Source organism: Rhinoderma darwinii, chromosome 2 (assembly GCF_050947455.1).
Source record: "Rhinoderma darwinii isolate aRhiDar2 chromosome 2, aRhiDar2.hap1, whole genome shotgun sequence".
NCBI lineage: Eukaryota > Metazoa > Chordata > Amphibia > Anura > Rhinodermatidae > Rhinoderma > Rhinoderma darwinii.
In genome coordinates this window covers 75,569,997-75,594,260 of record NC_134688.1, presented here as the reverse complement: position 1 = coordinate 75,594,260, position 24,264 = coordinate 75,569,997, and the positions used below count along the sequence as shown (strand labels likewise).

General features: G+C 42.2%; 1 long non-coding RNA gene across 1 annotated transcript in view; it reads left to right on the top strand.

Moving 5' to 3' along the window:
* LOC142740633 (uncharacterized) overlaps positions 1-17,952 on the top strand; it is a 142,906-nt gene extending 124,954 nt beyond the window's left edge. The window contains exon 5 of the long non-coding RNA XR_012880825.1: positions 17,175-17,952. This is a non-coding gene — a long non-coding RNA (uncharacterized LOC142740633). The remainder of the gene's footprint in view (positions 1-17,174) is intronic.
* Positions 17,953-24,264: the final 6,312 nt, after the last annotated feature.

The window sequence follows — 24,264 nt, the reverse complement described above, 5'->3', positions numbered from 1 at the left end:
GGGTCTTTCCTTTGTTTTGGCATCACAAGACTTCTTGTAACCTGACATGGTGGCTAAAATATATTCTAATAAAGAAGGCCCCAAAATGTTCTAGGTGCTCCTTTGCTTCGGAGTCCTGTGTTTCAGTCCATTAGCACACTAGGGCCACATGTGGGATATAAAAACTGCAGAATCTAGGCAATCAATAGTGAGTTGTGTTTCTCTGGTAAAACTATGAATTTCTACAAAAAGGGTTAAACTTTCTAAATGAATACTTTGAGGGGTGCAGTTTTTAAAATGGGGTGACTTATGTGGGTTTGTATTGCATAGGCCCCTCAAAGCCACTTCACAACTGAACTGGTCCCTGTAAAAATAGGCTTTTGAAATTTTCTTGAAAATGTGAAGTTTCTGCTGAAGTTCTAAGCGTTGTAACGTCCTAGAAAAATAAAAGGATGTTCAAAAAACGATGCCAATCTAAAGTAGACGTTTGATAAATGTTTAACTATTTTTCTTGTGGTATTACTATCTGTCTTACAAGCAGATACAGGTAACATGTGTTTTTCACAATTAATTACTGAATAGATCGACCAAATTGTACCACTAACTTAAAGTCCAATGTGTCACGAGAAAACAGTCTGGAATGCTCTTACCTATCCAAGCGATTCGGAAAGTTATTACCACATAAAGTGACACGTCCGATTTAAAAAATAAGGCTCTGTCAAGAAGGTCTAAAGCGGCTGCAGCGGGAAGGGGTTAAAAATAGTGTTTGGAAAAATATAAATAAACATGCACTGCATCCGCTTTGATCATGGCATACAAATGGTTAAATGTGGATATCCGTTCCTTCTCTGATCTCTTCTGTTAGAGCTGGCATTTTGATTTTAGTTTCTGATATAGCTATATTAATATCTATCTTTACATAATTGGGGGGGGGGAACCATATTGCCTGCATTGTGACAGCAGTAGTCCTAAAGGGACTTCATATGGGGGTGTGTTGTGAGCATGCTCTGTCATGTGCTAAGAGGAAGAGCTGATTCCATCACTTAACACTAATAATATGATTACATTATTGATGAGCCTTATAATCGTTATAGTTAGTACGGTTGAAAAGAGACACGTGTCCAAGTTCAACCAATGAATGGGAAAGGAAAAATTTCTACACAAAGGAGCTAATATTTTTTTTGTTCTAGGAAATTATCTAAGCCTTTTTTAAAGCCATCTACTGTCCCTGCTGTGACCAGCTCCTGCGGTGACTATTCCATACATTCACAGTAAAGAAGGCTTGTCACCTCTGCAGATTTAACCTTTCTTTTTCCAGACGGAGGGAGTGCCCCCTTGTTTTTTGATGGGTTTTACATGGAACAGGATTTCACCATATTTTTTTTTTTATGTGCCATTAATATATTTATATAAGTTAATCATGTCCGTCCCCCCCTTAGTCGTCTCTTTTCAAGGCTAAATAGGTTTAATTCTTTTAATCTTTCCTCATAACTTAGATTCTCCATGCCCCTTATTAGCTTCGTTGCACTTCTTTGTATTTTTTCCAACTCCAGGGCATCCTTTCTATGAACTGGAAGCCAGAACTGAACTGCATATTCTAGATGAGGCCTCACTAATGCTTTGTAAAGTGGTAATATTGCATCCCTGTCCCGCGAGTCCATGCCTCTTTTAATACACGACAATATTTTGCTGGCCTTTGAAGCAGCTGATTGACATTGCATGCTGTTATTTAGTTTGATTTACAAGTACACCCAGATCCTTCTCAACAAGTGACTCCCCCAGTGTAGCTCCCCGTAGGACATATGATGCTCGCAGGTTGTTGGTACCCAGATGCAGAACGTTACATTTATCTACATTAAACTTCATTTGCCAAGTGTATGCCCAAACACTTAGTGTACTGAAATCCGCTTGCAATTCACGAACATCTTCCATAGACTGAACATTACTACATAGCTTGGTGTCATCTGCAAAAATAGAAATAGTGCTATTAATCCCATCCTCTATATCATTATTAAATAAGTTAAATAGGTGTTGCCTTTCTTATAATCTCGCCCTCTGATCAGGTTGATACTGACCCTAACCCCAGTGTACACATCATAAACTGGAATAAACAACGGAGGTATTATCCTATTCTATCTGCTTTTTTCATATCGTTGAGTTCTGTATATGCGCCACACTAAATTATAGAACAGATACAGGTCTCTATTTTTGCGTATGTGTAACGTAAACAAATTATCAGTTTGGAGGGAAGTTTTTGTCACATTTGTGTAATTGGGCTTCACAGCAAAGTTTAGCTTTCAATGGAAACTGCTTGCAGTGGCCTATAAAAAAAAAAACAAAAAAGCCCTTTTACAAGCTTGTAATTTTGTTTTTTTTTACGTATTCTAGAATTAGTCAGTGTTTGGCTACCATATATAGACATGAGAACTGAGGGGCCTACTTCTTGGTAAGGCAACAAACCCTATTTCTGCAAGAATTCTTGGGAACAATGAAGAAGCAGCCATGTGTTTATTTGCTGCTCTTGCCGTTTAACCCGTTAGTGACCGGCCCATAGTGTTTTTACGTCGGTCACTAACGGGCCTTATTCCGATGCAATAGACTTTTTACGTCGCTGCATCGGAATAAGTTAACAGAGCAGGGAGCTGTCAAATCTCCCTGCTCTCAGCTGCCAGATGTAGCTGAGGGCTGGGGGCGTCCCTGCTCTGCCGGGTGAGATCGATCTAAGTATCGATCTCACCCGTTTAACCCCTCAGATGCGGTGCCCAATAGTGTGCACCGCATCTGAGTGGTTTTGGAGAGAGGGAGGGAGCTCCCTCTCATCCCACTGACACTCGGCGATACGATCGCCGAGTGTCTGTGTCTCCGATGGCAGCCGGGGCCTAATAAAGGCCCCCAGGTCTGCCTGTCGTGAATGCCTGCTAGATCATGCCGCAGGCATGACCTAGCAGATGCCTGTCCGTTTTAAACGGACAGGCAGTAATACACTGCAATACAAAAGTATTGCAGTGTATTATAATAGCGATCGGAGAATCGCATATTAAAGTCCCCTAGTGGGACTAGTAAAAAAAAGTTGAATAAATTTAATTTTAAAAAAAGTTTAAAAAAGAAAAAATGAAAAACCCACTTTTCCCCTTACAAACTGCTTTACTATTAAAAAAACAAAATAAAGTAAAAAAGTTACGCATATTTGGTATCGCCGTATCCGTAACGACCGACTATAAATCTATTACATTATTTAACCCGCACGGTGAACGCTGTAAAAAAATAAATAAACTATGGAAAAATTGCTGTTTTCTGTGAATTCTGACTTTAAAAAAATGTGATAAAAAGTGATCAAAAAGTCGCATCTACTCCAAGCTGGTAGCAATAAAAACTACAAGTCGTCCCGCAAAAAAAAGCCCTAATACAACCGCATCGGCGAAACAATAAAAAAGTTATGGCTCTTCAAATATGGAGACACAAACAAATAATTTTGAAAAAAAAAAGCGTTTTTACTGTGTAAAAGTAGTAAAACATACAACCCGCTGAATAAAGTTATTGTGTTATTTATACCACACGGTAAACGGCGTAGATTTAGGACGCGAAAAAGAGTGGCAAAATTTCTTTTTTTTTTCTATTCCCCCCCCCCCCAAAAAGTCAATAAATTATATGTACCTCAAAATGGTGCTATTAAAAAAATACAACTTGTCCCGCAAAAAACAAGACCTTATACAGCTATGTCGACGCAAAAAAGTTATAGCTCTTGGAATGCGACGCTGGAAAAACGTAAAAAATGGCTTGGTCATTAAGGTTTAAAATAGGCTGGTCATTAAGGGGTTAAGAGACTTTTACATGGTGCGGTTTATCATGTTAAACAAAAGTTGGTTTGCAATTATTAGCTAGTGTAAACATTCGCAGCGATCAGTGAGAATTGCCGTTTTTGGCATTCTTTCCTCGTGTCAACGCTAATTTTGAGGTAGTCATGAAAGTTTTACTCTACGACAAACCAGCATTTGCTAGTGTTGGCAGATTAGACTGGAGGTGTGGAATTGTTAGCCAGAAAGACATGCATTTATATGTAACCATAATCGCATTTGACCGTTAACGCCTCGCCATAGTCAATCAGCGCTCTTTTTTTTTTTTTTTCTTTTTTACAAGTTTATCTTGATGTATAAAATTACTTAGTAGATAACTATGTGTATGTTGGACAGTTATTGGGCAAACGAGCGTTCACAAAACGCTTGTTCCCGATCACTGCCCTGTGTAAACCATGCAACAATCAGCCGATTAATGTACACACGCTCGTTCATCGGCTGATTGTATCGTTTAGGCTGCATAAAAGGTTATTGGCAGCACATCTCCCTTTGATGCGCCTCCGACATGAGAAAACTGTATGGGGATGAGCAATCTGAGTAACTAGCTCTAGTCCCCCCTACATAGCTCCTTGTGAACGGAGCAAATAAGCGCCGATTAAACATGCTGTCTCGCTGATTGGAGCTCGTTTACTGATAACCGCTTGTGAAAGGTGCAATGTATGGGGGCGAGCGCTCATTACTCCGATCGCTCGTCCCCATACATTTCTATCATACGATAATATTTTAGGCTGTGCAAACTATACAATCAGCCGATGAACGACTGTTTGCTCGTTCATCGGCTGATTGTTGCCCTGTTTACACCGGGCAATTCTCGGGAACGAGCGTTTTTTTTTACCAGAATTTGAAGCCTCCGATCTCATAAATGCTACATCTAGTGGCAAACTCCCTTGTAGGTTGGCATGCGCCTCTTCACTAAAACGAGGCATGTCGCTTGTACTGGGCATCGTGCCCTGATTTGGAGATGTTTCTCCAACAGCCCTGTCTTCCTGTCCTGTACTGGTCCTTGTCATTTTTGAGGATGAACCAGAATGACCGCTAGACTCTGAGCTGTCACTTTCGCTAAGAGCAAAACCCTCAAAATAGTAATCGCCATCTTACAAGACACTTTCTTCGCTATCAGAACATAAAAGGGCATATGCCTCCTCTGCAGAATAAAATTGACGGGCCATTTTATGACGTTTTATATTTTTATACGTAAAGGTATATAAACGTAAATGGTATGAAATTAGTTAATTTAATTAGAACAAATTAATTGACTGGCACAGCATTTCCTATCAAATTGATTACTAATATAACTTATACTATGCTAACCGTCACCCTAAATTATTACTAACTATACCCTAATTATTATTATTACGAACTACCCAAATACTAAAACCTAGCACTATACCCTAACCCTATATCCTACCTAACAAGGCAGATTAATCGGATTGGGGGAATTTATGTGATGTTTTTTTTAATATGTCTTAGGCCGGATTTACACGAGCGTGTGCGTTTTGCGCTCGCAAAAACCGTGGCCTTTTGCACGCGCAAAAGGTACTTCACCGCTCCGTGTGTCAGACACGTATGATGCGTGGCTGCGTGATTTTCGCGCAACCGCCATCATTATGACACTCTGTTTGTAAACAGAAAAGCACGTGGTGCTTTTCTGTTTTCATTCATACTTATTACTGCTGTTGCATGAATCACGCACGTCACGCGGAACAACGCACAAATATCGGACATGTCGTGAGTTTTACGCAGCGGACACGCGCTGCATGAAACTCACGGACAGTCTGCACGGCCCCATAGACTAACATAGGCCCGTGCGAGGCGCGTGAAAATCACGCGCGTTGCCCGGACGTATTACACGTTCGTCTAAATAAGCCCTTCTACTGTTATATTCACAGATCTGACACTGTCTCTCCTCTGTTTGCTCTCTGACAGAGCAGCAGGGGAGAGACCGCGTTTATATATACTTGGTCCCAGGGAAAGTTTGTTGCTACAACAAACTTTCCCTGTGATGGCCATGATTTGTTACCAGGACCAGGACCTGAACCAATCCGATCATGTCTCCGGGACCAGAGGCACTGTCATCTCTCCTCTGTTTTGCTCTCTGATAGGACAGCAGAGGGGAGACTGTGTAGGTTACAGGGGAAAGTTTGTTGCTACAGCAAACTTTCCCTGCGATGGCCATGATTGGTTATCATGACCATCACATGATCGGGACCTGAACCAATCAAGTCCCGATTACGTCTCCGGGACCAGAGGCACTGTCTCTCCTCTATTTGCTCTCTGATAGAACAGTAGAGGGGATACAGTGTAGGTTACAGGGGAAAGTTCGTTGCTATAACAAACTTTCCCTGCAATGGCCATGACTGGTTATCCTGACCATCACATGATCGGGACCTGAATAAATCCGGTCCCGATCATGTCTCTGGGACCAGAGGCAGGTGACGACAGCGCGATCCGGGTGTCAGCGGCTCTCTGAGACACCCGATCGCTCTGTTAACACCCACCGTGAATTCACGTTGGCGCTGCACAGAGCCCAGCAAGCGGCAATGTGAATTTACTGTGGGCGGTCGGGAAGCGGTTAAACAGTAGGTAACAATGGATGAAATGAATAAGTTTCCCTTTTAGTTGGTACTCAATATTTCTCCATAAAGCCCAGTAGAATTTAATCCGGGAAAAACATTTAACCTTTTACTAGTGACAGATTTTTACTGGAAGGTAAGGCCTCGTGCACATGGCCTTGTTACAGATTCCTAATACGATGGTGATAGAATCTATAAGCGGTGTTCCTTGTTCTTACCCACACAAATTGTTGCTTCTCTCCTAAAATTCTAGCTTGTAGAGGAGAATACTGTACGCCATAAGGTGGCATCCAGTCCCTATGGGCCCTTTTTATGGGCCTGTATGGACTGTGTGCCATTGCACAGGATCCTTGCACACAGAATTAGTGTATATTCGGGCATTGAATCTGATCAGGTCTGTGTCCTGCACTATAAACCAAATTATATCAACCGTAATAAAGAAAATATTCAACCTTTTATTCCATATGACCTCTGCTAGTCTGTCATTCTACTGCTTCACCAACAGGTGTATGGGTACCAGAACACATGGCTGTAGTGTCCTATTGTTTCCATGTGCTGGAGGGTCTTACAATGTGTGGTTGGTATTATTTTAGAAAAAGGTCTAGGAATCTTATTTACGTGTTGTATGTTTTCTTCAGTGGCAAAATAGTAGTAACATCTATTTTTATCCATAAACCTAAAGGGGGGGGGGGTGGAGGAAGTCTGGCGTTTCATACGCCAGTCTTCATAAATTAGGAACGTCTTATTCCACCACTCTCTATATTAAGAACTGTGGACGAAAAAGAGACCAAGATGGCGCTCAATAGCGTCGAACCTTAGTGGGCTTGGATGAACATAAAGTAAAGTTGAACTGCTCACCTGGTCAGGATGTGCTGAGCAGGCACAACTCTGTGAATAGGCTGAAATGATGAAAACTGCTGTTTTCCCTGGTACGGGATCTGTGAGTAACGCCCGTAATCAGATGCAAACTGTAGGAAGAAAAAAACAGGGCAATTTTAGTGCTGCTAAAACTTCTAAAACAGACTTCCAAGTAAAGATAACGGTATTTAGGGAAATAACGGACAATGCGTTTCAGCTCCGAACCGGAGCCTTTATCCGGTCCTAGTGTCAGCCCATAGAACAAGCAGCTATATATATACAGACCAATGCAATTAAAGTGGGGTCAAAGTGTTAGACACAGGTCACCGTGCAGGTTACATAACAATTAGAGTATGTTCACACGCAAACGCAAAATATGTCTGAAATTACGGAGTTGTTTTCGCGGCGTCTTTTACGGACGTAATTGGAGCTGTTTTTCATTGGAGTCCATGAAAAACTGCTCCAAAAATGTCCCAAGAAGTGTGTCCTGCACTTCTTTGACGCGGGCGTAATTTTACGTGCAGTCTTTTGACAGCGACGCGTAAAATTACACCTCGTCTGAACAGAACGTCGTAAGACCCATTGTAAGCAATGGGCAGATGTTTGCAGGCGTATTGGAGCCGTCTTTTCAGGCGTAATTCGAGGCATAAAACGCTTGAATTACGTCTGAAAATAGGTCGTGTGCACACACCCTTACTTCACAGGTTAAAAATAAGTGTGCAGAGGAACACTAGTAAGTTGTAAACCAGAGCAGCAGTTGTGGTGTTGATAACCTATAATCAGGATTTGTAGAAAACTGAATGCTGCGGCAGGTCATCATGGCAACCTGAAAACGGATGTGATGTTTAGCAGTGCTACAATCGCCCCGGTTTTTTCTTCCTACTGTTTGCATAATTTATTAAGAGACGCACACCTCTTAATAAATTAAGGTGTGCCAGAAAGTGAAATATGTGCCTGTCACAAGCAGACAAAGATTTATGATGTAAATTATGATAGATTTGTAATGCTGTGGGTAGCCCAACCCACTTTAGCTAAGCCCCACACACTTAAAGGGAATGTGTTGCCAGCAAAACATGTTTGTTTTTTTTTTAATTAAACATTTAGTGTATAGGTGTTTAAACATTGTTCAAAATTATTTTTTTTTTTTCACGAGTCAGGAAATATTATAAATTAGATTCTAATTTATAATATTTCCCATTGCTGGTCACTAGATGGAGCTATTCCCAAAATTGCAGCATTGCATGTGGTAAAGCAACCACATTGCTTTTTGCTGCAAAATTGGGAAAAAAGCACTCGCTCTAGTGAGCTCTGAGAATCCCCCCCTCCTTTATCCTGGCTAGTGCCGGGATAAACGAGGGGATTGAACGGTCCAACCTCCTACACTGTGTGTCGCCATTTTTTGGGCTAACACACAGTGTAGTAGGTTTACATACAGTAGTAAACACACACAAACACGAACATACATAGAAATCTCTTACCTGCTCCTGCCGTCGCGGCTCCCTCCGGCCCGTCCGCTCCGTCTGCTGCCGCTGGTCCAAGTGCACAAGTCCGGAAGCCGCGACCGGAAGTAGTAATCTTACTGTCCGGCCGCGACTTCCGGTCCACAGGAAAATGGCGCCGGACGGCGCGCATTTCAAATTGGACTGTGTGGGAGTCTACAGAGGAGGAGACTGTCAGCAAGATTGGGTGGGGACGCTGGAGGAGACTGTCAGCAGGATGGAGGGATAAAAACATTTCGCAGGAGGCATGTAAAATGTGCAAACAAAACGTGTCAAATACATGCTGTGTGAACCTGTAAACTGAAAAGTCATTCACTTCACTTTCATCATTTTAAGGGTATGTTCACACGCAGTGTTTTCAGGCGTTTTTTGGGCCGTAAATGGCCTGAAAAAAAACGCTGAAAAATCAGAAGTAGAACGCCTCCGAACATCTGCCCATTGGTTTCAATGGGAAATACGGCGTTCTGTTCAGATGGGGCGTTTTTTACGCGGCCGTTTTCCAAAAACGGCACGTAAAAAGACGCTCGCCAAAAAGAAGTGCATATCACTTCTTGGGACGTTTTTGGAGCCATTTTTTATTGACTATATAGAAAAACGGCCGTAAAAAACGCCGTAAAAAAACGCGAGTTTGATTTAAAAAATGGCTGAAAATCAGGAGCTGTTTGTTTAGTAAGCGTCTGAACATACCCTTAGCCTTTTAGTGTGTCCTATAGCTTCTGCCAGCTGCAGAATCACACCCAAAATGACAGCCAGACACTGCTTAGCAATTTGAAGACACCTTTTCCTGGCTTGTAGGAGGGGGGGGGGGGATGAGATTCCCTCCCACATTGCCTTATTCACCTTGCTGTAATTCTGGAAAGTGCTCCCTCTGGTGGCCAACATAGGAAAACGTCAAATTATTATTTCATTTTTAATACTTTCCACCATGTGGAAGAAAAAAAAATACAGCAAAAAAACAAATATAATAGAAATAAGTAACTTCAAAAAAAAGTTTAAATCGCGACGCATTCCCTTTAAGTTTGCGATGCTTCTCTGCCAGTTTTTTTTTTTAACATAGAAAGTTAATAAAATTGTCCCCAATCTAGTTTGTGCCTGGTGCAACACAAGCAAAATGCAATCATTATGGATTGCCTTGCCAAAAGTACCTAAGGCATCTCCATTTACTATCATAGAACATGGCTGTTGTGTAAAGGTATGTTCACACTGCTTATTTTCAGACTGATTTTGGAGCGTAAACGCCTCTTTTTACACTCCAAAATACCCTTTGAAATTAGCCTGCCAACAGTTTTCCTATTGACTTTAATATGAAATACACCGCTGTTCACATGAGGCGTATTTTTACCTAGCTGAATTTTTTTGGAGCTTATTTTCCTGAGATTATGGAAAACGCCTCGAAAGAAACATCAAATAAAAGAAGCTTCATTTTCAACTTCCACACCTTGAAATTAGAGGGTTTTTTTCCCCCTTGAAAACGGCTCTGTAATTTTCCACTACTTTTACTACGTGTGAACATATCCTCACACACCTCAATCACTAGTAACAAACATTGGGATAAATTGCTGTTTATCGACAAATCTGGTTCTAACTTTATACTTTCAACGTTCTACTGGCTTCAAAATTACTGCAGAAAGTAGAAGAATAAAAATACAGAGGAAATCAGGACTAAAGCAAAGATGCGACTTTGACTGAACATGCCTGACCTCTAGTTCTAGGCCAAGTCCTGGGCATAGGTGGCTTTACAACTGGCGTTTGCAAGCTCTATAGCTCCTTTAAAGCGGTTGTCTGGTTTCGACAAAATACTTTTTTTTTTTTTGTATAGTTTAAGTTTATAAAAAAATGTAAATAAACTTTCTGTATTCCTCCGTTTTCAAGATTTGCTTGTTCAGTAGGAAAATTCATTGCTTTTCAGTGGATAAAATTCTGTCCGTGGGTCACGTGATGGACACCCAGGTGCTGGGATCGTTAGACAGCTGTGATACACATACTGTAACGATCTGTGCACCTGTGTGTCAGAGCTGTGTCTTCTAACGATCCCAGCACCTGTACATCACATGACCATGGACAGACTTTTATCCACTGGAAGTAAACCATGAATGTTCCTAATGAGTAACTGCAAGCAGATCTTTAATTGTAAGCAATTTATAAAGAAAGTATACTTAACCCCTACGCGCACCAGGACGCAACTGTACGTCCATGTGGCCAGTGTCTTAAGGCACAGGGATGTATAGTTACTGCGTGGTTCCCGGTGCACACTGTCGGCGACAGTATGCACCAGGAACCAGGAGGCCAGCTGTCCCTGACAGCTGACACTCCACTGTATGCCGATCAGCGGCTTATTTCCGCTGATTCCGGCAATTAACCCCTTGATTGCGGTGATCGATTGCAATCACCGCATTCAAGGGTTTCTAGCTCATCGGCAGAACTCACGATGAAATCGTGAGGTTTACAGATGGCTAGCATGGCGATCGGAGGCCAAGTAATGACCTCCGTGTCTGCCATGTACGGAAGCCTATCAGGATCAGCCTCCTGATAGACTTCCTGTCAGAGTGACAGGACATCACTGCCGTTCGCGATGCACACTGTCGATGACAGTGTCTGTGACAGTGTCGGCGACAGTGTGCATCGGGATCCGGGAGGTCAGCTGTCCCTGACAGCTGACACTCCACTAGTTGCCGATCAGCGGCTCATTGCCGCTGATTTCGGCAATCAACCCGTTACATGCGGGGCTCGATTGCGATCTCCGCATGTACAGGGTTTGTAGCACATCAGCAGCCCCCATGCAATTGTGGGGGCTGCTGATGCTTGTGATGGCACCCGGGGGCCAGACAACGGCCCCCGGGTCTGCCATGTATGCAAGCCTATGAGGATCAGCCTCTGCTGGTCCTCGTAGACTAACTGTCAGAGTGAGGCCTCATGCACACGACCGTAAAAACTCCCGACTCATAGACTTCTATTGGCGACGGGTGCCTTCCCGTTTTCTCACGGGAAGGGGCCCGTGCCGTTGAAAAAGATAGAACATGTCCTATTTCAGGCCGTAATAACGGCACGGACAGTCCATAGAAGTCTATGGAGCTCTCGTAATGACGGTTGGCTACATATGTGCACCCGTCATTACGGCAGCGTTGCTAAGCGACGTCAGTAAATAGTCACAGTCCAGGGAGCTGAAAGAGTTAACTGATCGGCAGTAACTCTTTCAGCACCCTGGACAGTGACTACCGATCAGAATAAACCTGTAAAAAATAAAAATAAAAGACGTTCATACTTACCGAGAACTCCCGCCCGTTGCCTTGGTGACGCGTCCCTCTCGACATCCGGCCCGACGTCCTGGATGACGTTTCAGGCCATGTGACCGCTGCAGCCAATCACAGGTCAATCACAGGCTGCAGCGGTCACATGGACTGCCGCGTCATCCAGGGATGTCGGGCTGGATGTGAAGAGAGGGACGCGTCACCAAGACAACGGCCGGGTAAGTATGAATTTCTTTAACTTTTATTACAGAAAGGGCTGTCCCTTCTCTCTATCCTGCACTGATAGAGAGAAGGGGCTGCCGATTAGTGCAGTGCTATTTTGCCGCCAAAAACGTGCCCGTAAATACGGGTGGAATACGGGTGACACCGGACCCATATTTACGGGCACGGGTTCGTAAATACTGGTGCAAAACGGGTCGAATACGTGTGACACCGGACCCGTATTTACGCCAGTATTTACGGGTGGGAAAAAATACGGTCGTGTGCATGAGGCCTGACTGTGACGTCACACTGACAGCTGGAATACGTTACACTACCTAGGTAGTGTAATGTATTCTAGCAGCGATCAGAGCTGCAGGTAAAAAAAAAAGAGTGTAAAAAGTAAAGAAAAAAAAAAAGTTAATAAAAATGTTTTACAAAAGTGTAAAAATAAAAGATTTTTTTTTTCCTATAATAAGTCTCTTATTATGGAAAAAAAATGAAACCGTTAAACAGTACACATATTTGGTATCACCGTGTTCGTAACGACCCAATCTATAAAACTATAATGTTATTTTTACCGCACGGTGAACGCTGCAAAAAACCCAACCTAAAAACAATGCCAGAATCGCTATTTATTGGTCACCATCCCCTCCCAAAATATAGAATAAAAAGTGATCAAAAAGTCGCATGTACCCGAAAATAGTACCAATAAAAACTACAACCCGTCCCGCAAAAAACAACCTTACACCGCTTTTTTGACTGAAAAATAAAAAAGTTACGGCTCTCAGAATATGGTGATACAGAAAATAAATTATTTTATAAAGAAGTGATTTTATTGTGCAAACTCTGCAAAACATAAAAAAACTATATACATCTGGAATCGCCATAATCGTACCGAACCGCAGAATAAAGTTAAATTGTCATTTATAGCGCATTATGAACGCCGTAAGAGATAAAGAATTTAACGCCAAAATCACTGTTTTTGGCCACCAAAGCTCTAAATAAAATGTAATAAAAAGTGATCAAAAATTTGCATCTAACAAAAAATGGTACCAATAAAAACTACAACTCATCCTGCCAAAAATAAGCCCTCACACCGCTCAATTCATGGAAAAATAAAAAAGTTATGCCGTTTGGAAGGCGGGGAGTGAAAAACTAAAATGGAAAAGCAAAAAAGGATCAGTCCTGCAAAGGTTAATTAATTTCTATTAAATAAATTCATTATTACCACATGTGGGGTATTGTCGTACTCGGGAGAGATTGCGTTACAAATTTAGGGTGGATTCACACGAACGTGTATTGGGTCCGTGCGGGCCGCGTGGTTTTCACGCGCAACGCACAGACCAATACAAGTCTATGGGGCAGTACAGACAGTCCGTGCTTTTTGCGCAGCGTTTGTCCGCTGCGCAAAAAGTGCGACATGGTCAATATCTCCGCGTATTTCGCGCATCACGCACCCATTGAAGTCAATGGGTGCGTGAAAACCACGCAGGTCGCACGGAAGCACTTCCGTGCGAACTGCCTGTTTCGCACACCAGCTGTCAAAAGGATGAATGTAAACAGAAAAGCACCACGTGCTTTTCTGTTTACAAACATCCAAACGGAGTGTCTTTGAGATGAGCGAACCTGGACAACCGAACCGAACTTCACCGGGTTCGGCTGAACTCGTTTTGGCCGAACCCGGCAAAAACATTTCCGGTACGCGACGTCAGGAGATAGTCACTGTCCAGGGGGCTGAAAGAGTTAAACTGTTTCAGCACCCTGGACAGTGACTTCCGATCCCAATATACATGAACGTGTAAAAAAAAAAAAAGAAGTTCTGACTTACCGATAACTCCCGGCTTCTTCCTCCAGTCTGACCTCCCGGGATGACAATTCAGTCCAAGTGACAGCTCCAGCCAATCACAGGCCAAGCACAGGCTGCAGCGGTCACATGGACTGCGGCGTCATCCAGGGAGGTGGGGCCAGATGTCAAGAGAGGCGCGTCACCAAGGCAACGGCCGGGAGGGAAGTTCTCGGTAAGTACAAACTTTTTCTTTTTTTTTTTAACAGGTTTCTCGATATTGTAATCGGCATTCACTGTCGAGGGTGCTGAAAGAGTTAACTGCCGATCAGTTAACTCTTTCAGCACCCTGGACAGTGACTGACGTCTACTAGACTCATGTCTATGATGGCGGCTGCGCTAAAATCATGCAGCCCTGCATCATACACGGATGACACACAGAGCTGTCAAGTGGTTTCTGCGCGCGCAAAACGCCGCGTTTTTTGCGCACGCAAAAACGCAACGTTCGTCTGAATAAGCCCTTAGGGCGACTTTTTCTCCTTTATCCCTTGTGAAAATGAAAAAAATTCAACTTTTTAGTGAATAAAAATGTTTATATTCATTTTCACGGCCTAATTCTACTAAATTCTTTGAGGGGTCTAGTTTCCAAAATGGGGTCACTTTTGGGGTGTTTCCACTATTTTGTTCCCTCCAGGGGGTTGCAATCGCGACATGGCACTAAAAACCAATCCAGCAAAATCTGCACTTCAAAAAGCAAATGGCGCTCCCTCCCTTCTGAGCGCTGCCGTGGGTCCAAACAGCAGTTTATTACCACATATAGGGTATTTCCGTAATCGGGAGAAGATGCTTTACAAATGTTGGGGTGAATTTTCTTCTTTATTCCTTGTAAATATTAAAAATGTCTGTTTTCAGAAAAAAAGTAGATTTTCATTTTCACAGACTAACTCCAATAAATATAGCAAAATACCTGTGAGGTCAAAGTGCTAACTATACCCCTAGATAAATTCCTTGAGGGGTCTAGTTTCCAAAATGGGGTCACTTTTGGGGAGTTTCCACTGTTTTGGCACCACAAGACCTCTTCAAACCTGACATGGTGCCTAAAATATAATCTAAAAATAAGCAGGCCCCAAAATCCACTAGGTGCACCTTTGCCTCTGAGGCCGGTGCTTCAGTCCATTAGGGCACTAGGGGTATTCCTAAAAACTGCAGGACCTGGGCAATAAATATTGAGTTGTATTTCTCGGGTAAAACCTTCTGTGTTACACAATTTTTTTTTATTAGAAATGAATTTCGGCAAAGAAAAGAGAAATTTGTACATTTCCCCTCTACTTTGCTTTATTTCCTGTGAAACACCTAAAGGGTTAAAATACTTTCTCAATCCTGTTTTGAATACTTTGAGGGGTGCAGTTTTTAAAATGGGGTATTCTAATATATAAGGCCCTCAAAACCACTTCAGAACTGAACTGGCCCCTGTAAAAATATCCTTTTGAAATTTCCTTGAAAATGTGAGAAATTGCAGCTAAAGTTCTAAGCCTTGTAACGTCCTAGAAAAATAAAATTATGTTCAAAAAATGATGCAAATATAAAGTACACGTATGGGAAATAGTAATACCACACAAAATAGTCACTAGTTACCATCGGTTTTACAAACAGATACATTTAAATTTAGAAAAATGCTAATTTTTGCAAATTTTCTCTAAATTTTGGTGTTTGTCACGAATAAATATTGAATTTATCAACCAAATTTTTCCACTATCATAAAGTACAATATGTCACGAGAAAACAGTCTCAGAATCGCTTGGATAGGTAAAAGCATTCTGGAGTTATTACCACATAAAGTAACACATGTCAGATTTGAAAAAATCGGCTGTGCCACAAGCCCAAAACAGGCTGCGTCCTAAAGGGGTTACATTTTGTAACTTTTTTTTTTTTTTTTAATTCTACAAAAAATACCATTAATTTGCTTAAACCAAACAACCCCCTTTAAGGGATCTCCAGCATGTAACTGAGCGCTGCAGTGAGCCATAGACAGAATGATTAGTGCAGTGAGTTGCAGATCATGAGTTAACCAGAAACTTTCTTTGCAATTCACTGATAGATCATATCATTCAGAAAAATGTTTAATTAAAGAGGATCTGTCACTAGTTTAGTAATGACCAATCTCCTAACTAATCTAATAGGCGCTGTCACCCTGATAACGCTAGTGAAAATTATCCCAAAACGTTTATTTTAAGTTGAGCTTTTTTTTTTTACAAAATATGCAAATTAAGCTATACTTAGCAAATATAGGTGTCAAAACCAGCGATTCTCCTGAGGTGGAGCTGCCTCACAACCTCTGACGCTGTCCTATCAGCATGAAGCTGCTTCACACAGTGTGAGAGACTGAGGCTGGAGCGAAGGGAGCACTATTCAAATAGCCATATCTCCGGCTGTGGACAACGCGAGCGGTTTTGACCTGTTTACACGTTTATTTCCTTTTGAATGCCGTATGAACAAGGCCTTTAGAATCTACTGCAGACTTTTTTGTACAAATAAAATAGGGTTTCTCAACCTTTTGTCATTTTCTTCTCAGACAATAGACACTATTTACTGACTGAACAAAAAATGTTTGTGTGAAATTTTTTTTCTTTGAGGGGGGTTTGATCTTCAAAATAAAATAAAAATAGTTTGACTGAAATTTGTCCTGTTAGCCAGAACACTTGTCATGCATGCGTCAATGATTTGTAGTAACATAGATGTACCTGTTATCATTGGGAACATTAATTGTAACACTTAACAAAGCAGAAACTGCCAAGTATAGCACTCAGCAGTTTCCATTATTGCTATAGACTTTAAATGAAGCGTCCGAGTGCATGCTCAACCTCCGCTCCAATCAACTCCTCCTGGCAAGTCTGGTCTAGCTGCTGGGCGGGACGGGACCGTGGGTCCCCCGTTCTGGTGATCAGTGGGGGTCCCGTTGGTTAGACTCCCACTGATCTAACCCTATCCACTGGATAGGTGATATAGGGGTATTCCAGTTGTAACAAGTTAAGTGTACAAAGTGTATTAGAATGGCATTTTCCAAGCATGTCCTGAGCTTCCATTAGATATCCTCATTCTTGATTATTTTAAAGCTGAGCTTTTGCATGAGCTATCCTCTAATGAAAGAGAAACAAAGGCATCCTTTTTTTTATATTTAGAAACCTCAAGACAAAGGGCTGTCCAAACCAGGCAACCCCCTTAAAGCAGAGTAAAGCAGATTGTGGGTGATCCTACTGCTTGAAGCTCGGACACCGGCTGAAATTGCTGGGAGAACTGCAGTAAAGGGCATCTATTCATATCAACTGGCAGCTACCATTTTCATTGGACACTTGGGTTTTGGACCCATGCAGTGGATTGTTTGTGTATTTTCAACATGGCATCTGTTCCAAAAATGCGCTACAAAGGTACAAATGCATGGGTTTTTGTGGAAACCCATCTTATATATATTTTCTAAAGTTTGTTTGAAGCCCGATTTTTATTTTATTTTTTTTATTTTATTTTTTTTCATTGGTTTAAAATGCATCATACTAACAGGATGTGCCAAGGGGGAAGTTGTCTTTATTCCTACATAATATTGATGGTTATGGATTCTTTCTATCATCTCCAACCTCTAATAACACACACTTCTTACCATTTATTATTATAAGCAGGGCACACATTGCGGTTATCGCATATACCACTACACGCATTCAGTTTCCCTGGAGCTGCATCGTTCCTCTGTTATTGGACTTGAGACGTCCGGCGCCCGTCTTACTGCGCAGGGAGCCGCGCGGTGTTTTTCCTGGTGTCGGCCCTGCGCGGAGGGCAGCGATGTGGGGCGGCCCTGGCACGTTGTGCACGGGCGGGGGAGTGTTCTCGTGCTGCACTACAACATGGCGCCGGTGTATGACGCATGACGCATCCATACTGTAAGTCAACGCCGGGTATAAAAGCTAGTTGACCTATGTGTTCAGAAGAAAAAGTGAGCATGGCTTTGATGGCTTGCTGCGAAATTTCCATCTGGGATGTCCATAGTTTGAAGGAAATGTTGCTTGCAGGAAATCCAGCATCGCAGCTGAAGCCACTGGGCTTAAAACGGAGTCTCTAGCTTTCTATGGGTTAATTTTGTCAGACTAGAGGTCTGGGCTGTAAATTAGGTGGACCACCTCGAGCTGAGGAGGTTGTGTAATGCCGACAAACCATTTACACACTTGGCGTTCAAATAGAAATATGACTGTCATTTCCGAATCGATAGACAATAGAAACCCGCTTGGTTGGTAAATACTTCAGTAAAAGTGTTGCTATTCATCGGTTCCAGTAATAATGTGAAAGTGACAGCTCAAAAAGAGAACCGAGTACAGTGTGAAACACTCAGATTTGTGGTTTTTTTCCTTTCCCGTCTTGCCTGTATTATAAGATATATCGTGAAAGGACCTTTAAAGTATTACAGCTTCACCAAATGTTCTTTGTGTAGGGATGATATAGTGTGTATGTATTATACAAATTTTATATTCGTCTACTGATCTACAAGCACACAGGGCGGATTTTATGTTACGAATACGCTCCAGGTTTTCCGCAATTAAATCAGTCCCAGCAAAGTGGATGAAATTTGAACAAATCCACTACATAAAATGACCTGTGGTGCGTTTAAAAAAAAAATCAAAAAAAAATCTGCAGCATGCAATTCCGCTGCAAAAAAGTTGCAAATCTGGGAAAAAAAGTTGCTAAAATTAAAGGTATATTCCTCTTGTGTTGTCATAGTGACGGCACCTTGTTCCCCCATTCTCTGTGCTGCTAGCCGCCTGAAATGACATTTCATCCCATGTGACTGCTGCAGCCAATCACAGGAGGCCGGACTGCAGAGTCCAATGGGGAGCAGGGACGCGCCATTATGACAATTCCAGTTTAGGTAAGTATTGATTTCGTTTTTTTCAGCTCTGCTTTCCACAGCAGCGATTCCAGACGAAAATCTGCACCCAATTTGGTGTGGTAAGAATTCCCTGCGAGTTTTGGGCCTGATATGCTGCATAGACACTTTTCAATATGGCTGCTGTACTGTGACTGAACAGGATGTTGAGGTAATTATCCTGTGTGGGGGAGAGGGGAAGCACCTCCTAGAAAAGGTCAGAGGTTAGGTTTCCATGGTTACCTGGACACAAAGGTTGGTAGATGTGTAAGTGACATGGGAGGTTGTGTCAGGACTCCTGGTGGACACTAATCTGATCCCTGCCGTTACCAACCAATATGGACACCAGTCTTTATAATTCTGTCAGCTCATCTTTCTGCCACATGAAAATGATTGTAATTCTATTGAAGATCTAAATATCAACAAAGATGACTGGACTTTCTTTGAGTTTTTAGAATATATAAAAATATATAACTGGTCAGTCATGCAGGAAGTTCTGCTGTTTTGGCTTTCGAATCTACAACATGTCCATTTATGCTACGAGTTCTACGTGTCTGTGCCATAGACTTAAATGGGAGCACAAGTTCTGCAAGTTGAAGTTTGTCTTGAGGTTTTTGCAGTGATTCCGCACCTACATGAAGTTTTCTACAATCAATGCTCACACTAAGGGTATGTTCACACACCCTATTTACGGACATAATTCTGGCATTTTAGCCCCGAATTACGTCCGAAAACACGTCTTCAAAGCGTCGGCAATCATCTGCCCATTCAATTGAATGGGGTTACGATGTTCTGTGCTGACGGTCATTTTTTTTTTTAAAAAGACGCTCGCGTCAAAGAAGTGCATGTCACTTCTTGAGACGTAATTGGAGCCGTTTTCCATGGACTCCATAGAAAAACTGCTCCAATTACGTCCGTAATGGACGCTGCGAAAAGCGCCTGCACTTGCCATTACCTCTGAAATGCCGGAGCGGTTTTCTCCTGAAAACAGCTCCATAATTTCAGCCGTAACGGAGGCTGCCGTTTGAACATACCCTAAATCCACAGGTAAAACCGCTGCGGAAAGTCCACGATTTCCACAGCTTCATTTCATTTCTGAAGAAATATGAGCAGCGAAAAAGCACAATTTGCTACCAGGTTTCTGTGAAGGATTTACCTGCAGATATGAGATTTTGCGTCAGATTTTCCATTGCGGGAAAATCTGCAACGTATCCGGCCTATGGCTCATTATCGCTGTTATCACATAGGTGGCGCCACTTCACACAGTCCTGAGGAGAAGAGCTACATTTGTGTAATAAAGTTGCACCGTTTTCCAATATAATGTCTACCAATTCCAGTTTTAAACATCTGCTTGCAGTCCTTCAATAGGAACTTGCTGTCCTGGTGACTCACATAGGGCTGCAGTTTGTTAGACAGAACTCTAAGGCCTCCTGCACACTTAAAGGAATTGCTGTGTTTTTTACGTTCAGATTCGCGGGCAGAAAATCCGCAGTGTATTACAATAGCAGCAAAGCGAATGAGATTTTTAATTTTTTTTTACACAGCCAGTATACAACGATTTTATGCCGTCAAAACTACGGAAATGACAAAAGGAGACCAAAACATACATAAACCTTGTAGAAGTCCAAAACCTCCCTACTCTTGTGAACTTGAAAATCCATGGCACATAACCTAGCACAATTGGGTACGTTCTGTTACATCGCTGTTGTGATGAAACAAGTACAGCTGGTATAAACTGTCCCTGTAGACTGCCTGTAGCCCACTTTTTCCTGTGTTGTAGTTGCGGAGTTTCCTGTTCGATTTGGTTTGATCACCCATTTGATGGCATATTTATAGACCAGGCAAAAGCCTATCCTGTCCTAATGACATTACTGATCGTTCCCACAGCGATTAGTCCGTATTCTCTATTTTTCCAGATGCTGTTTTAAGCCGAGATCCCCCAGTTAAAAGGTTTTCTTCTGGAGTGTTGCAGGTTGAAAACCAAGGTCACTCGCTGGGAAACTTTATATTTTCTAGAAAGGGATCTTTTGCGAAGAGCATGCAACTATTTAGGCTGGTGATACTGTGTTGTTTCTTAACGGAGGACCACTATTGCACCAATTGTTTATTTCCCCTGTAAGATCCCATGCACACGCCATAGTTTTCATCCGTAATTACGGACCTATTCGTTTCTATTGGCCCCAGACACCTTTCCGTATACTTAGGGATGTGTCCGTGCTGTAGAAATGATCCGCAAACTTTAGAACATGTCCTATTTTTGTATTTGGCAGTTTACCGCTCCGATGCAGATCTATGCGTCGTCGTAGTTTTGGACTACAAAGAAAACTCCTACTTTTTGGTAGGTTAGCAAGAAGTAGGGCACCAATGGAAGGTAGTGTAACTGGAGGATCAGACTGCCGTGTGAAAACAGCCTAAGGCTTCCCTTACACATTGGTTACTGAAAAATAAGCAATTGAAGTTTTTGGTGCAGATTTTATTAAAATTTTGTGAAAAACACTCCCTATCAATCTTCACACCTATAGCATGCTAGGTGGTCAAAATGCACTGGAGGAGACCAAGTCCTTCACTTTCCTCTCGATCAGTATTTATAAATCTCTCCCATGCTTTGCTGATAGTCTATAAACCTGAAGTCCTCAATACACCACTGGTTTTTGCGTTTTTAGTAAGCTGAAAAGGCCACATAAACTGACCTAAATGCTGTGTGTGAACACAGCCTTCGAGGTCATGCACATGGCTATGTATATTAGTCGTAACCTTAAAACCACCTGCTTAATATTTAGTAAATCTTTCCCTCTCTCCTCTCGTGGCACCAAAACTGCTCTGACCCATCAAGGCATGGACGCTACAATATCTGAAGATATCCTATGGTATCTGGCATCAAGACGTTAGTAGCAGTTCGGATGTTTTTTTTTTTTCTACCACATCCCACAGATGTTTGATCGGATTGAGATCTGGAAAATTTGGAGTCCAAGTCAACACCTTGAACTCTTTGTTCACTAATGTTTTGAGAAATTTGACATATCTTGCAGTGTGGCTGAAAGAGGCCACTGTCATTGAATACTGTTGCCATAAAAAGGGTGTGCTTGGTCTGACATGTACCACCTACCTAAATGTTGTTGCAAAGACATCCATATGAATGCCAGGACCCAGTGATTTCCCAGCAGAGAATTGCCCATTAGCATCACCCTGCCTCCACCTGCTTCTCTTCTTCCCATAGTACATCCTGGTACCATCTTGGCCCCAGGAAGCAAATCAAATGCACCCAGCCATCCACATGATGTCTAATAAAAAAAAAAAAAATTATATATATATATATATATATATATATATATATATATATAAAATTATTTTTTTTTTTTAAACAAGGCCACCTTCACCCGTTACTCCTTGGTTCTGTTCTGATGCTCGTGTACCCATTGACGCAAATTTTGGCATTGGTCAGCATAGGGCACTCTGACCAGTCTGCGGCTACACAGCCCCAAACAAAGCAAGGTGTGATGCACTGTCTGTTCTGACACCTTTCTATCGAAGCCAGTAGTGGCTCTTAGCAATTTTGTGCTACAGTAGCTCTACGGTGGGACCAGACTGGGCAGCCTTGGTTTTCCACATACATCAATGAGTCTTCCGTGAACCGGCGACCGTGTCATGGGCGTCTGTTTTCCTTCTTTCGAGCACTTTTGGTAGGGGGTGTTCCTGGAATGCAGTGGTTGCTGTCATTTTGAGAATGCTCTGACCCAGTTGTATATCAATCACAATTTTGTCCTGGTAAGTCACTCATATCTTTACACTTCCCTGCTTTTTCTCCTTCTAAGGGTATGTTCACACGCAGTAGCAAAATACGTCTGAAATCGGACGTTTTTCGCGGCGTGTTTTACAGACGTTATTGGAGCTGTTTTTCAATGGAGTTAATGAAAAACGACTCCAAAAACGTCCCAAAAAGTGTCCTGCACTTCATTGACGCGGGCGTCTATTTACGTGCCGTCTTTGACAGCGATGTGTAAAATTACACCTCGTGGGAAAAGAACATCGTAAAACCCATTGAAAGCAATGGGCAGATGTTTGTAGGCGTAATGGAGCCATTTTTTCAAGCGTAATTTGAGGCGTAAAACGCCTGAATTGCGTCTGAAAACAGTGCGTGTGAACATACCCTAAGGGTATGTTCACACAACCTATTTTCAGACGTAATTTGGGCGTTTTACGCCTCGAATTACGCCTGAAAAAACGTCTGCAAACATGTGCCCATTGATTTCAATGGGTTTTACGATGTTCTGTTCAGACTAGGTGTATTTTTACGCGTCGTTGTCAAAAGTCTGCGCGTAAAAAGACGCCTGCCTCAAAGAAGTGCATGTCACTACTTGGGACGTAATTGGAGCCGTTTTTCATGCTCCATTGAAAAACCGCTCCAATTACGTCCGTAATGGACGCCGCTAAAAACGCGTGCACTTGCAAAAACGTCTGAAATTCAGGAGCGGTTTTCGCCTGAAAACCGCTTCGTAATTTCAGACTTATTTTGTTAAGACGTGTGAACATACACTTACACATCAACTTCAAGAACTGACTGTTTACTTCCTGCCTAATATATCCCACCCCATGTCAGATGCCATTGTAACAAGATAATCAATGTTATTCCCTTCACGTGTGTGTGTGTGTGTGTGTGTGTGTGTGTGTGTGTGTATATATTAGGCCGGATTCACACGAGCGTGTTCAGTCCGTGATATACGGTCCGCAGGTCGGCAGCATTTCCCGGACTGAGCACACTGCAGGGAGCCGGGCTCCTAGCATCATCATTATCTATGACACTAGGTGTCCCTGCCTCTCCGCGGAACTATGTTTTCAGTACGGGACCGTTTTCCCGCAGCGAGGCAGGGACTCCTAGCGTCATAGATAAGGATGAAGCTAGGAGCCCAGCTCCCTGCAGTGTGCTCAGTCCAGGAAATGCGGCTGACCTGCGGACCGTATATCACGGACTGAACACGCTCGTGTGAATCCGGCCGTATACATATACCGTAACAGTCCGGTTTAGTAGTATCTGCACAGTAATACAATTTATAATGTAGCCTCTGTACACCACCACAATGGTTTTGAAACAATGCAATGAAGATGTGATTTAAAGTTTAGGCTTTCAGCTTCAATTTAATGGGTTTAACAAAAAATTGCATTACCAGTTAAGTAACTGCAGCCATTTTTTACATAATCTCTCCATTTTCACGTGCTCAAAAGTGGAGTTTACATTTGGTAGCCGTTTATGGGAACTCTTAATATGTGGTCTTTAGACTATTATGTCATATGTTAAATGACCATAAATAAGTTAACATGTGACACCATACACTAAAATGAAAAAAAATAAAAGCCCATATGTGTAA